The sequence below is a fragment of the Sus scrofa genome, chromosome 2 (genome assembly GCF_054392235.1).
Source record: "Sus scrofa isolate SSC_HxYL_T2T_F1_AM1 chromosome 2, Sscrofa_HxYL_maternal_Yorkshire_Landrace_v2.0, whole genome shotgun sequence".
NCBI lineage: Eukaryota > Metazoa > Chordata > Mammalia > Artiodactyla > Suidae > Sus > Sus scrofa.
The window spans coordinates 140,998,458-141,013,307 of NC_139384.1; the positions used below are offsets into that span (position 1 = coordinate 140,998,458).

At 38.8% G+C, this 14,850-nt stretch overlaps 1 protein-coding gene across 3 annotated transcripts in view; it reads left to right on the forward strand.

Moving 5' to 3' along the window:
* PRRC1 (proline rich coiled-coil 1) overlaps positions 1–14,850 on the forward strand; it is a 51,383-nt gene that overhangs the window by 33,250 nt on the left and 3,283 nt on the right. Inside the window, exon 8 of one of the 3 annotated variants that reach the window (XR_014838740.1) lies at positions 6,222–13,042. The exons of the other annotated variants lie outside the window; for them this stretch is intronic. The gene's annotated coding sequence lies outside the window, so the exon portion shown is untranslated. Of the gene's footprint in view, positions 1–6,221; positions 13,043–14,850 lie in introns of those variants that run through there. 3 annotated transcript variants of the gene reach the window in all.

Genomic DNA, 14,850 nt, shown 5'->3' on the forward strand with positions numbered 1-14,850 from the left:
AAAACAGGCACTACAAGCCCTGTCCATTGCCTCCTTCTCTCTAGAAGCATGCACAGCACCCTGTCAAGTGGATAACAGCCTGCACACACTGAGGAAAGAGACAGTGAACATCCAAACCAAAAGCAGCCCTCATGCCAAAAATAAATAGTAAGCTTCACAGAATACCCAGGTTGGAACGCATGCATATAAATAGCCTTCCAAGACTACAGTAGTTGTTTTTCCTAAATTCACAGGAAAAGAAAAATGTAAGCAAAATGAAGAAGCTCAGGAACCATTCCCAGTTAAGGGCATAGGTGAATGGCCCTGAAGGAGCAAAAAATGAAACAGACCTCTGCAATCTCAAAGATACTGAGTTCAAATTAAGGATGACTATGAAGGAATTAAGACCAGATATAAACAGTAATGCGGATGACTTTAGAAAGGAACTAGAAAATTTAAGGAGCCATGAAAATTTGAAAATTCAATAGCAGAGACACAAGCTGAGTTAAAGGCACTGAAGAGCAGAATGAATAATGAAGAGGAACAAATTAGTGACTTGGAAGATAGAATAATGGAAATCACCTGGTCAGGACACCTGACAGGAAACCTAATGAAAAAACATGAAAGCAGTATAAGAGATCTATGGGGTAATACTAGGTCGGCCAATATATGCTTAATAGGGATTCTGGAAGGAGAAGGAGAAGGAAAGGGGATTGAAAATATATTTGAAGAAATTATGGGTGAGAACTTTCCAAATCTAAAGGAAACAGATACCAAGATACAGGAAGCAAAGAGGGCCCCTGACAAGTTGAACCCAAACAGGCCCACAGCAACACATATTTTAATCAAAATGGCAAAAGTTAAACACAAGAAGAGGGTTCTAAAGGCAGCAAAATGAAAGAGTTGACTATAAGGGAACCCCCGTAAGGCTATCAGCTGCTTTCTCTACAGAAACACTACAGGCCAGAATAGAGTGGCAAGATACATTCAAAGTTCTAAAAGGGAAAATTTGCAGATGAGAATACTCTACCCAGCAAGAATATCATTTAAAATAGAAATAATTTCTCCAACAAACAAAAACTAAAAGAGTACAGCAATGCTAAACCCATTCTAAAAGAAATACTGAAAAGGGCTCCTCTAAATAAAAAAGAAGTAAGAAGAAATAGGATGGATAGAATCACAGTTGGAAAGTAATCAGTTAAATAAGCCAGTATACAGATCTAAAAGAGGGGAGGAAAGGAGGAAAAAACGACAGTAAACACAAGAAACAGCAAAGGGAAAGACATGCTTAAAAAAGTACATCAAAATCATAAAATTGGGGAAGGAATGTAAGAAAATCTAGACTTTTTTAAAAGAATATGTTTGAGCCAGTATGACTGTCGGGCTAAAGCAAGCAGGTATATGAAAGGGTTAACATACAGGGCAAATGCAAATCAAAACCAAAAAATACATTCACAAAAACTAAAAGATGATGACACAGGCATAAAAGGAAATCATATAACCAAAAAAAGAAAGGCGAGACATAGAAAACAAGGCTTAAAGTGGTAATAACTATATATTTATCAATAATTACCTTAAATGTCAGTGGACTGAATGTTCCAATCAAAAGACATAGAGTGACAGATTTGATTAAAAAAAACAAGAGCCTACAATATGCTGCCTACTAGATACTCACCTTAGGGCAAAGGACACATAAATTGAAAGTGAGGGTATGGAAGAAGATTTTTCATGTGAATGGAAAAGACAGGAAAGCAGGAGTTGCAATACTCAGACAAAATAGGCTTTAAAACAAAGGCCATAAAGAAAGACAAAGAAGGACACCATTTAATGATAAAAGGATCCATTCTAGAAGAGGGTATTACAGTCATCAATAGAGGAGTACCCAAATACAGACAGCGAATACTAAAAGACATAAAGAAATTGATGAAAATACAAAAAATAGTAGATTTGAACACCACACTCACTTCAATGGACAGATCCTATAGGCAGAAAATCAATAAGGAAATAGAGATCCTAAATGATACATAAAAGTTTGACATTACATCCAAAAAAAATCAGAATATACATTCTTTTCAAATGCACATGGAACACTCTCAAGGATTGACCACATACTGAGGCACAAAACTAACCTCAGTAAGTTTGAGTATAGAAATTATTTCAAGTATCTTCTCTCACCACAATGGCGTGAAACTAGTAATCAACCATAGGAAAAGAAATGAGGAAAAAAATGACTACATGGATACTAAACAACATGCTCCTGGAGTTCCCGTTGTGGCGCAGTGGTTAACGAATCCGACTAGGAACCATGAGGTTGCGGGTTCGGTCCCTGCCCTTGCTCAGTGGGTTAACGATCCGGCGTTGCCGTGAGCTGTGGTGTAGGTTGCAGACGCAGCTTGGATCCAGTGTTGCTGTGGCTCTGGCGTAGGCCGGCAGCTACAGCTCCAATTAGACCCCTAGCCTGGGAACCTCCATATGCCACGGGAGCGGCCCAAGAAATAGCAAAAAAGACAAAACAAACAAACAAACAAACAAAAAAACCATGCTACTAACAAACCAATGGGTTGACGAGGAAATCAAAAGGGAAATTTAAAAATACCTCGAGATGAATAATTTTGAAAACAACCATTCAAAATCTATGGGATGCCACAAAGAGTTCTTAGAGGGAAGTTCATAACAATAGGACCTTTCTCAGAAAAGAAGAAAAACCTCAGTTTGACAACTTAACCTACGTCTGAAAGAATTAGAAAAAGAAGAACAAACAAAACCTAAAGTCAGCAGAATGACGGAAATCATAAAGATCAGAGAGGGAATCAATATAATAGAGATTCAAAAAACAGAAGAAATCATTAAACAAGTGGTGGTTCTTTGAAAGAATAAAATTGACAAATCTCTGGCCAGACTCACCAACAACAGAGGAAGAACTCAAACTAAGAAAGGAAAAAGGAGAAATCTCAATGAATACTGCAGAAATAGAAAGAAACCATAAGACAATATATGAACAATTATATGCCAACAAATTTGACAACAGAAAAGAAATGGACAGCTTTCTAGAGACATAGAGCCTGCCAAAACTGAATCAAGAAGAAAAAGATCAATTGAACAGACTGATCACTAGAAATGAAAGTTGAGTATATAATAAAAACACTTCCTACAAACAAAAGTCCAGGACCAGATAGCTTCCCAGGCAAATTCTACCAAACATACAAAGAACTTAGACCTTCTTAACTTTTCCAAAAGCTTGAAGAAGGAAGAATTCCAAAGACATTCTATGAAGCCACCATCACCCTAATGACAAAACCAAAGATACTACAAAAAAAGAAAATTAGAGGCCAATATTTTTGATGAATGTAGACACAAAAATTCAAAACAAAACTTTAGGGGTTCCCGTCGTGGCACAGTGGAAACGAATCTGACTAGGAACCATGAGGTTGCGAGTTTGATCCCTGGCCTCACCCAGTGGGTTAAGGGTCCAGTGTTGCCATGAGCTGTGGTGTAGGTCGCAGACATGGCTCAGGTCTGGTGTTGCTGTGGCTCTTGCATAAGCCAGCAGCTACAGCTCCAATTAGTCCCCTAGCCTGGGAACCTCCATATGCCATGGGTGTGGCCCTAAAAATGAAAGAACAAAAGACCCCCCCCCCCAAAAAAAAACCAAGTAGAAAACAAAACTTTAGCCAACCAAATCCACAACATATATATATAAAAAAAATCATACACCACAACCAAGGGGGATTTATCCCAGGTTCACAGGGATGGTTCAACACATGCAAAAGAGTCAACATCTTACACAACATTAACAAAGGAAAAGTTAAAAACTACACTATCATCTCAGTAGGTACAATAAAGGTACTTCACAAAATCCAACATCCATTCATAATAAAAACTCTTACTAAAGTGGGTATAGAGGGGGAGCATACCTTAACATCATGAAAGCCATTAATGACAAACCCACAGCCAATATAATACTCAATGGAGAAAAGCTGAAAGCCTTCCTGCTAAAATCTGGAACAAGGCAAGGATGCTGACTCTCACCCTCTTTATTCAACATAGTATTGGAAGTCTTAGCCACAGCAGTCGGACATACAAAAGGAAAGGTAACCAAATCCAAAAAGAGAAGAGGTCAAACTATCCAAAAGGCAGATGACATGATATGCAGAAAACCCAAAGGACTCCATGCAGACACTTCTTGAACTGATCAATGAATTCTGCAATGTAGCAGGATACAAGATTAACATTCAGAAATTGGTTGCATTTCTCTTTACTAACAAGAAATATTAGAAAAGGAATATAAAAAGTACCTTTTAAAATTGCACCCCCAAAATTAAAATACCTAGGAATAAATCTGATTGAGAAGGTGAAAGACTTATATGCTAAGAACTGTAAAACATTAGTCAAGGAAACTAAAGAGGATTCACAGAAATGGAAAGAAATTCCATGCTCCTGTATTGAAAGAACTAATATTCTTAAAATGACCATACTATCTAAAGCAATCTACAGATTCATTGCAATCCGTATCAAATTACCGATGACAGTTTTCACAGAATTAGAACAAACCAAAAATTTATATGGAACCATAAAAGACCCAGAATTGCCAAAGCAATCCTGAGGAAAAAAAACCAAGCAGGAGGTATAACTCTCCCAGATTTCAGACAATAATACAAAGCTACAGTAATCAAGACTGTGGTACTGATATAAAAATAGACATATGGACCAATGGGACAGAATAGAGAACCCAAAAATAAACCCAGACAGCTATGGTCAATTAATCTTCAATAGAGGAGGCAAAAATATAAAATGGAAAAAAGACAGTGTCTTCAGCAAGTGGTGCTGGGAAAACTGGACAGCTGCATGTAAATCAACAGAAGTAGAACACACTCTACACCATGCACAGATAAACTCAAAATGGCTTAAAGTCTTAAGCATAAAGCAAGACACCATGAAATTCCTAGAAGAGAACATAGGCAAAACATTCTCTCACATCAAATGTACAAATGTTTTCTTAGGTCAGTCTCCAGAAGCAATACAAAAAAAAAAAAAAATAGGGAATTCCCATCTTGGCACAGCAGAAACGAATTAGACTAGTAACTGCAGATAACAAATGAGGATGAGGGTTTGATCTCTTGCCTCACTCAGTGGGTGAAGGATCCAGTGTTGCCATGAGTTGTGGTGTAGGTCACAGATGCAGCTCAGATTCCTCATTACTGTGGCTGTGGTGTAGTCTGGCAGCTGCAGGTCTAATTCAAGCCCTAGCCTGGGAACTTACCTACTCAGCAAGTAAGTCCCTAAAAAGCAAAATAAATAAATAAATAAACCACTGGTACCTAATCAAACTTTCCGGCTTTTGCACAGCAAAGAAACCATTAAAAAAAAAAAAAAAAAAAAGACAATTATGGAGTGGGAGAAAATAGTTGCAAATGATGCAGCTGATAAGAGCTTAATCTCTAAAATATACACACAGCTCATCCAGCTCAACATCAAAACAATAAACAACCCAATTGAAAAATGGCCAGAAGACCTGAATAGACATCCAAAGAAGACATACAGATGGCCAACAGGCATATGAAAAAGGCTCAGCATCACGAATTATTAGAGAAATGCAAATCAAAACTACAATGAGCTACCACCTCACATTGGTCAGAATGGTCATCCTTAGTAAGTCCTCAAATTACATATGCTGTAGAGGGTGTGGAGAAAAGGGTTCCCTCCTACACTGTTGATGGGATTTACGTTGGTACAGCTGCTATGGAAAACAGTATGGAGGTACCTCAGAAAACTAAATATAGAGCTACCATGTTTTCCAGCAATCCCACTTTTTTTGAAAAAGATACATCCACCTGTATGTTCATTTGTGCACTATTCTCAGTAGGCAAGACATGGCAACAACCTAGATGTCCATCAACAGATGAATGGATTAAGAAGATCTGGTACATATACACAATGGAATACTACTCAGCTATAAAAGGGAACAAAATAATGCCATTTGCAGCAACATGGGAGCAACTAGAGACTCTTTACTAAGTGAAGTAACTCAGAAAGACAAATACATATGACATCACTTATATCTGGAATCTAACATGGGGCACAAATGAACCTATCTATGGAAAAGAAACAAACTCATGGACATGGAGAATAGACTTGTGGTTGCCAAGTGGGAGGGGGAAGGATTGGGATGGACTGGAGTTTTGGGATAGTAGATGCAATCTGTTGCATTTGGAGTAGATAAGCAATGAGGTCCTGCTGTATAGCACAGGGAACTATATCCAATCACTTGTGATGGATCACAATGGAGGATAATGTGAGAAAAAGGATGTATATATAACTGGGTCACTTTGCTGTACAGCAAAAATGGACAGAACATTGTAAATCAACTATAATAATTTTTTAAATTAAAAAAACCACAATGAGGTACCACCTCGCACTAGTCAGAATGGCCATCATTAAAAAAATCTATGAACAACAAATGTTGGAGAAGTTGTGGAAAAAAGGAACCCTCCTACACTGTTGGTAGGAATGTAAATTGGTGCAGCCACTATGGAGAACAGTATAGAGATTCCTTAAAAAAAAACAAAGAGTTACTGGGGAGTTTCTGCTATGGTGCAGCAGGTTAGGAATCTGTCATTGTCTCTGTGGGTTTGATACCTGGTCTGGTGAAGTGGGTTAACAATCTGATGTTGCTGTAGCTGTGGCTCGGATTTGATTCCTGCCCTGGTAACTTCATATGCCATGGGTGCAGCCAAAACAAACAAACAAAAAATAGCATTACCATATGATCCAGCAATCTCACTCCTGAGCATATACCCAAAAAAGATGAAAGCAGCAATAGTTACTGTAGCCAAGACATGGAAGCAACATAAAAGTCCATAGAAGAATGGATAAAGAAGATGTGGTACATATATACACTAGAATATTACTCAGCCATGAAAAAGAATGCAATAATGCCATTTGCAGCAATATGGATGGACCTAGAAATTTTCATACTAAGTTACAAGAGAAAGATAAACATCCTGTAATATCACTTACATGTTAAAAAAATGACACAAATGAGGGGGAGGGGAAGGGTGTGGGGTTAATAGATGCAAACTGTTGCCTTTGGAATGGATTAGCAATGAGATCCTGCTGTGTGGCACTGGGAACTATGTATACTCACTTATGATGGAGCATGATAATGTGCGAAAATATAATGTGTACATGTATGTGTAACTGGGTCACCATGCTGTACAGTTGGAAAAAAAATTGTATTGGGGAAATAAGTATTAAAAATAATTTTAAAAATGTAGTTCAGTATAAAAAATGATACAAATGAACTTATTTAGAAAACAGAAATAGACTCACAGACATAAAAAACAAACTTATTGTTACTAAAGGGAAAAGTCTGAGTTAAGGGATAAATTGAGTTTGTGATTAACAGATACACACTACCATAGAGACACACTACCATATATACAATAAGTAACTTATTATATGTAAAATAGATAACAAGTTCCTACTGTATAACAAAGGGAAGAACTATATTCAGTATCTTTTAATGGCCTGTAATGGAAAATAATCTAAAAAAGAAGAGAGGCATATATATGTATGACTCAATCACTGTGCTGTACACTTGAAACAAACACAACATTGTAAATCATCTGTACTTCAATTAAAAAAAAAAAAGTGGTGGTGTCAGAAGTACAGTATATGGCATCATACTTTCAGGCATGGGGTATAATCAAGCCAAGAGACAGTATCATCTCTTCCTCTGAGCTTCCCCCTCCCCCTTTTTTTCCCCTTGTCTCTACTTATACCCAAACTTTTCCACCTTTGGAAGGGGCATTAGGTTCAGCCACTGTGCTGGTCTAGATGACTCTAATAATACTAGTAGATCAAGTGCCCCCCGCCCCCATCCACTTCTACTCAGATCAGGTAAGGTGACAGGTGCAGACATGTGGGCTGTCTTTACCACCTGGCCACTAGCTGCAATCACCATCAGATGCAATTTTGCCAGATGGAGTGAAGGCATATGTTACCACACAGGCCCTTAGGAATTGTAACAAAGATTAAAAACATAGTTACAGTTTCCTGCCCTTGTATTTCCAACTCTGGTGGCTACATCAGAGTAGGCAAAACAAGCATTGAGGTGGTCTGTGGAAGAAAGGAAAAAAAAGATTATACCAGTGTCCACCTGCCTTGGCAAGCATTACATAGTTATACTAGCGTCCTGCCCAGATCCACCAGAATGATGTTGGGCTCTGTCCAGTGTGGACAGTCCTGGCTCCCCCCATCATGTTGAGTGCGAGCACTCACTCCTCAAGTGCTGTAAGCTGGCCTTTATGCCTTTATTCCCTCTGCCACCCCCTGCCCACCCCGTTTTAGACAGCCGGTGTCTTCCCTGCCTGTTCCACTTCTCTACCAGACAAGTACCCTGAGGGGATCGCTCTGCCCACTGCTGGACATTATAGGCTGTAAAGTTGTGTTCCTTGCTCTGAGGAAATGATGCTCAGCTGTCCAGATCAGTGCACTGTCTTCTGTTCCAACCTGATTTGCCAGCTACATTCAGGGCTCTCCCAACAGGCAGTCTACCGCATAGCCACCTGCAATGTTTATCTTTTTTGCTGACAGAACAGTTCTTACTGGCATTTTGTGCCTCACAGCATACAAAGGACTGTGTCTAGATTCAGCCCATCTCTGCATTGCTGTGCTACCCGTGAATCCACTTACTTCATGGCACAGGTGGCCGTCTTAAGGGAGCATGTGAGTTTTCTGCTTGTGGATTCCATTCACCTTCCAAAGCTGGAAATGGGTTCTTGTGATGGGCATCAGCATGTCCAACTTTAATGTGTCCCTCAAGTTCCCACAGTGATGTCAGCAGGGCTGTGTCCCATTCGGGTATCCTTTTAATAGGCCAGGTGTCTCTTGCCTCCTGCCTGACTACATGGCCAGACGACTGGCTACTGCCCATGAGTCACTAAAAATCAGAAGATAAGGGATTTTATGACACTTCAGTTCTTTCTTTACTGCTGGGAAAAGAAGTTACAGTTCAGCTTTACTGAGCTGACCCGTTTTTACCCTCCTCAGAGAGGTGGAGTTCCCAATAATATGTTATTCATTCACCCTGGAACTGCCATCCACAAACAAGCAGCTCTTTGTTGTGCAGTTGAGAGCCTTTCACAGGGTACTGTCCCAGTGGCATTTGCCAGCAACTCCACAGGTAACTCCAAAGTCTGTCCTACAGGAAAAAGACTGCTCAGGAGTGTTTTCTTGTATTCCCCAGGCAGCATGATCCTGTGTTCCATATTGTGATGGAACTATTCTGCGCTTAGGGTGTTTGTCCAGCATCATCCCAGACATTATGAGTATTTCATGTTTCAAGATCATTTTATGTTCTATAGGAGTAGCTTTACTTAATAATGTCCAAATATTGTATGTGTCATTTATATGTAGAATCTAAAATATGGCACAAATGAACCTATCTGCAAAATAGAAACAGACCACGGACATGGAAAACAGACTTGTGGTTGCCAAGGGAAAGGAGGGAGCCAGTAGGATGGACTGGGAGTTTGGAGTTAGTAGATACAAACTGTTACATTTAGGGTAGATAAGGAATGAGGTCCTACTGTATAGCACAGGGAACTATAGCCACTTTTCTGGAATAGACCATGATAGACAATATTATTTTACAAAAAGAATGTATATATGTGTATGACTGAGTCACTTTACTGTACAGCAGAAATTGGCACAACGTTGTGAATCAAATATAATTTAAAAAATCAAATATAATTAAAAACAATGTCCAGTGGCTGGTAGTAAACACCCCTCACACAGAAATTCTTGAGTTTAAAGCCCAAGCAGTCGTTGCTGGGAAGCACTGGAAAATTTTTGCCATAGGCTTAGCCTGCGCTCTTCATAGGACTGTGGGGAGAGAATTTCATCCCTGCCAGCATTCCAGCTTCTGTTCCACATAGCGTGGGCTCAGACAGTCTTACTTGTTCCATGTAGCATGTCCAGTTAATGTTTGAAGGGTAGATTTCTGTGTCCACCCCAAAACAGTCAGTCCATATAAAACCTGTTCACACATACAGTTCTCCTCCTTATTGAAATTCCATCATCACTGTGTTCCTCACTGTAGCCCCCAGGAAGACTTCATCCACAAGCCTTGGTTTTGTAATACACTGGGGAAGTGTTCCCCAGACATAATGTCCATCCATGTAAAGGAGACACAACGTCTTTATCTTATACTTGCTTAAACATGCAGCTTTCATAATCCTGTCAACCATTACATTTTTATTTTCTTCCAGTCTAATTGTAGCACACATCAGACCTTCACCAGCAGACTTTGGTAACACAGCTCAAGGAACTCCTCCACCCCTGACCGTTAGACCCACTCTTGTGCATAAGTCTCTTTCCCAGTTAGGCCTTGAGACAAGACCTTGGCCCTTTTGTCATTCTTTATCTTGATTAATCTGCTTCGCCACTGCCCCAGTTGATTGCTGGTCAAATTTTTCATTGTAATAATCTACCTTCACATTTAAAAATTTTCTGACAATGATAAATAAAGCATACGTATTTGGGACCCTTTAATTTTGGGGAACCAGCATGGAATCCTTTGGCCCACCCAATCTTTGGTAGTTCTGTGTTAAAACATAACCCTACCAGTGTCTGTTTTGTTCTTCTATTTCTCAATACCCATCTAAAGACCTCCACTCTGCTAGGGTAAGTCCTGTCAATCTCTTCTTTCTGATTCCTCTTTGTTTCATTCCTAACTTTTAAAATTTCCCCCACTTGGGAAGAGTCCCTTGACTGTCCTATGGGCCTCTCTCGATTTTATTGTTAATCTATTAGCATCTGTAAGACTCAGGTGGGGAAGCTGAAACAGTGAATTTGGTAAGACTTCCTGAACTGTTTTTTTTTTTTTTTTTGGTTTTGCAACAGTAAGGTTATGGGGTGTCCATGTTAAAGGGGCCCCCAACCACAGCATTTACGATGACCTGAGTAATAGGAATATTCAGCAGGTGAATATCCCAGTCATCATAAAGCTTGTCCCTTATGGCTTGCATAGGAAGCATATCAGCTGCTTCATCCAGGATGTTCTACTTGGCATTTATAAGGGCATGATGGACAGACGCCTCCCCCGCCCCCCAAGGTAAAGAGAACTTACAGCATTTATCTAGTCCACCAGACTGGCTGTTCCTTCAGGAATAATCTCCTGTGAGTCTGGACCATACAAAGCCACCACTGATTGTTCCACAATGAGCTATGAATCCTGCATCAATACAAACATACTATTCCATTCTGCAGCATCCATAACCAAAGACCAGCTCCTAAACCTCTTATTCTCATAATCCATTTAGTAGTGGATTCCTCAGGAACCACTAATGAATCCACAAAATGATAGAGCTTCTCCATACTGTACCCTCTGGTTTTGGCCTTCTTCCACAGTGACTATCTTCTTAGTGACCAGAGGTCTTAGAGGTACTTTCTGTGGTCCCTGAATAATTTTTACTTTGAGGGGGTGACTTTGGGGCTAGTTGTCAAACTCACATAGACTAAAATCTGAGACTGGTCTATCATTAAGGCCCAAAAGAGCATTTTCTTTTAGTTTAGCTGTTGTAGATAACAGTAACCAAGAGATTGAATATTTAGCCTTTTGTGTTGTTTTTTAATTTTCATTTCTTTATGCATTCAGTGAACCAGCTCCCCATGTACTGGGCACATCTCTAAATCCCATTAGTACCTTTTTTACCTTTAGGAATTTATTGTGGCACAACTGATTGCTCCATATCACAGGTGACCACCCAGAAATCAAGTTTCTCATCCCCCATTCTCTCAGCCATTCTTCCCAAACCACATGTTTCTGTAAGCCAGCATCATTCTTACAGGTATCACTTATGACACCAACTGTTTAGGTTTTAAACCCAATTCTGTTGTTTGGGAGGGGTTTCTCCATACTACCATGCAATTCTAGGACACTAGGTGGCTATACCATAATTCAGTTCTAACGTTATCTACCAGGAGATAGAATAAGACCCCACAGAGGGAGGGCTCAGTCTCACAAGACTGCCCCCCACCCCAAGTAGCAAACCCAGGTTGTCATCAGAGCTCCTCATGTACCTGCTATAGATTTGGGGTTCCAGTTACCACTCTGCAAATCTTCACATGTTTGCCAGCCTGGAAGCTCTCCTCATCCTCACCTTCTAAGTTTTTAATGGAGGCTTTATTACACAAGAATGATTTGATTCATCTTCTAGCCACTCTCCCCTCCCTAAAAGTTGGGTAGGGTAGGGGTAGTGAATGGGGCTGGACCTTGCAACTCTAAGGAAAGGGGTGGTTCACTTGGCCACCAACCCCTATCCTTAGGTTACCTGAGGTTTTCAGAAGTTGCCTCATTAGCATAACAAAAGGTGTCTTTAGAAGGCTCCTATACTTAGGAAGTTCTAGGGAGCTCTGTGCAAGAAACTGAGAAAGATAAGTATGTATCTTATTGTGAGTTTCAGTATCTTTGTTTTTCTCCTGATATATACCCAGGAATGGGATTACAAGATCATATGGTAGATTTTTAGTTTTTTGAAATTATCTCCGTACTGTCCTCCATAGTGGTTATACTAATATACATCTCCAAGAACAGTGTGAGAAGGTTCCTTCTTCTCCATTCACCCTCTCCAGCATTTATTTTTTGAAGACTTTTATGTTAGTCATTTGACTGGTATGAGGTGGCACCTCATTGTAGTTTAGATTTGCATTTCTCTAATACCAGTGTTGAGCATCTTTTCATGTGCTTGATGGCCATCTGTATGTCTTCTTCGGAGAAACGTCTTTTTAAATCTTCTGCCCATTTTTGGACTGGGTTGTTTTTTGTTTTTGACATTGAGTTGTATGAACTGTCTGTATACTTTGGAAATTAATCCCTCATCAGTAGCATTGTTTGCAAATATTTTCTCCCATTCCGTAGGTTGTCTTTTCATTTTGTTTATGGTTTCCTTTGCTGTGCAGAAGCTTTTAAGTTTAATTAGGTCTCACTTTTTTATTTTTGTTTTTATTTCCCTTACTCTGAGATACATCCAAAAAGATATTGGGGTGACTTATGCCAAAATTTTTCTGACCATGTTTCCATCTAGGAGTTTTATAGTGTCTGATTCTACATTTAGGTCTTTAAACCATTTTGAGTTTATTTTTGCGTATGGTGTTAGTATGCTAATTTCATTCTTTTACATGTAGCTGTCCAGTTTTCCCATCGCCACGTATTGAAGAGACTGACTTTTCTCCATTGTATATTCTTGCCTCCCTTATTGTAGGTTAACTGACCATATGTGTATGGGTTTATTTCTGGGCTTTCTGTCCTGTTCCATTCATCTGTATTTCTGTTTTTGAAATATAGAAATACAGATCTGTTTTTGTGTCAGTACCATACTGTTTTGATGACTGTAGCTTTGTAGTATAGTCTGAAGTCCAGGCGCCTGATTCCTCCAGCTCTATTTTTATTTCTCAAGATTGCTTTGGCTATTTAGAGTCTTTTGTGTTTCCACATGAATTTTTAAATTATTTGATCTAGTTCTGTGGAAAATACTGTTAGTAATTTGATAGAATTGCATTGAATCTGTAGATTGCTTTGGGTAGTATAGTCATTTTGACAGTACTGATTCCTTCAATCCAAGAACACATGTAGTATATCTTTCCATTTGCTTGTGTCATCTTCAGTTTCTTTCATCAACATCTTAACAGTTTTTGGAGTACACGTCAAACATAATGTGAAAAGATATATGTAACCCAGTATTCATTGCAGCACTATTTACAATACCCAAGACATGGAAGCAACCTGAATGTTTATCAACAGATGAATGAAAAAGAAGTAGTATACACACACACAGCTGAGTATCATTCAGCCTTAAAAAAGAATGAAATAATGCCATTTGCAGCAACATGGATACATCTGGAGATTATCATACTAAGTGAAATAAGCCAGACAGAGAAAGACAAGTATCATATGATACCACTCATATTAGGAATCTGAAAAAAAAAAATGATACAAATGCACTTATTTACGAAACAGAAATAGACTCACAGATTGAAAACAAACTTATGGATACCAAAGGGGAAGGTGTGGGGAGAATAAATCAGGAGTTTGGGGTTAAAATAGACCCACTACTATATACAAAACAGATAACCAACAAGGACCTACTGTATAGCACAGGGAGCTATACTCAATATCTTATAATATCCTATAATGGAAGAGAATATAAAAAAGAATATATATATATATATTTATATAGACAGTGTAACTAAATCACTTTTACGCCTGAAACTAATACCCATTGTAAATGAACCTTATTTCAAAAAACATTTTTTAAGTAAGTCATAGTATCACAAACATGATATTCTGATCAAGAAGGATTTGTCCCAGGAATGGCCAAATGGTTCAAACAGTAGTGAATCAGTTTATGTAGGTGAATACATGAACAGATTAAAGGAGAAAAATGATTTCTCCTTTGGAGTTCAAAAGTATTTGCTACAGATAACAACCATGCTAGTACCTTTTACCTAAATAGGATTAGAAGGGTATCAGTAACCAGAAGTGATGATGAATAGAGAACTAAAATGTAAGCGCTCTGACACTGAGCTTTGATAAGTGTCATTAGGTTTAAGGGCTGTATTGTGTTTAAACAGCAAAATGAGCTCGGTGTTTCTCATTTTAAACCAAGTAGATGTGTGCAGTACTGTTTTGATTTTTTCATAGTCTGTAACTTCATTCAGTTGCCAGCATAGTTCATAGTTGTGTCTCGCAGGGTTTGTCATAATCTGTATTAAAAGTATCCTGAGAGACTTTGAAATGTCACTTACAATGTAGTTACTTCCAGTGATATTTTTTAATGTATTGAAAATATCAATTTCTTTCTTCCTTAG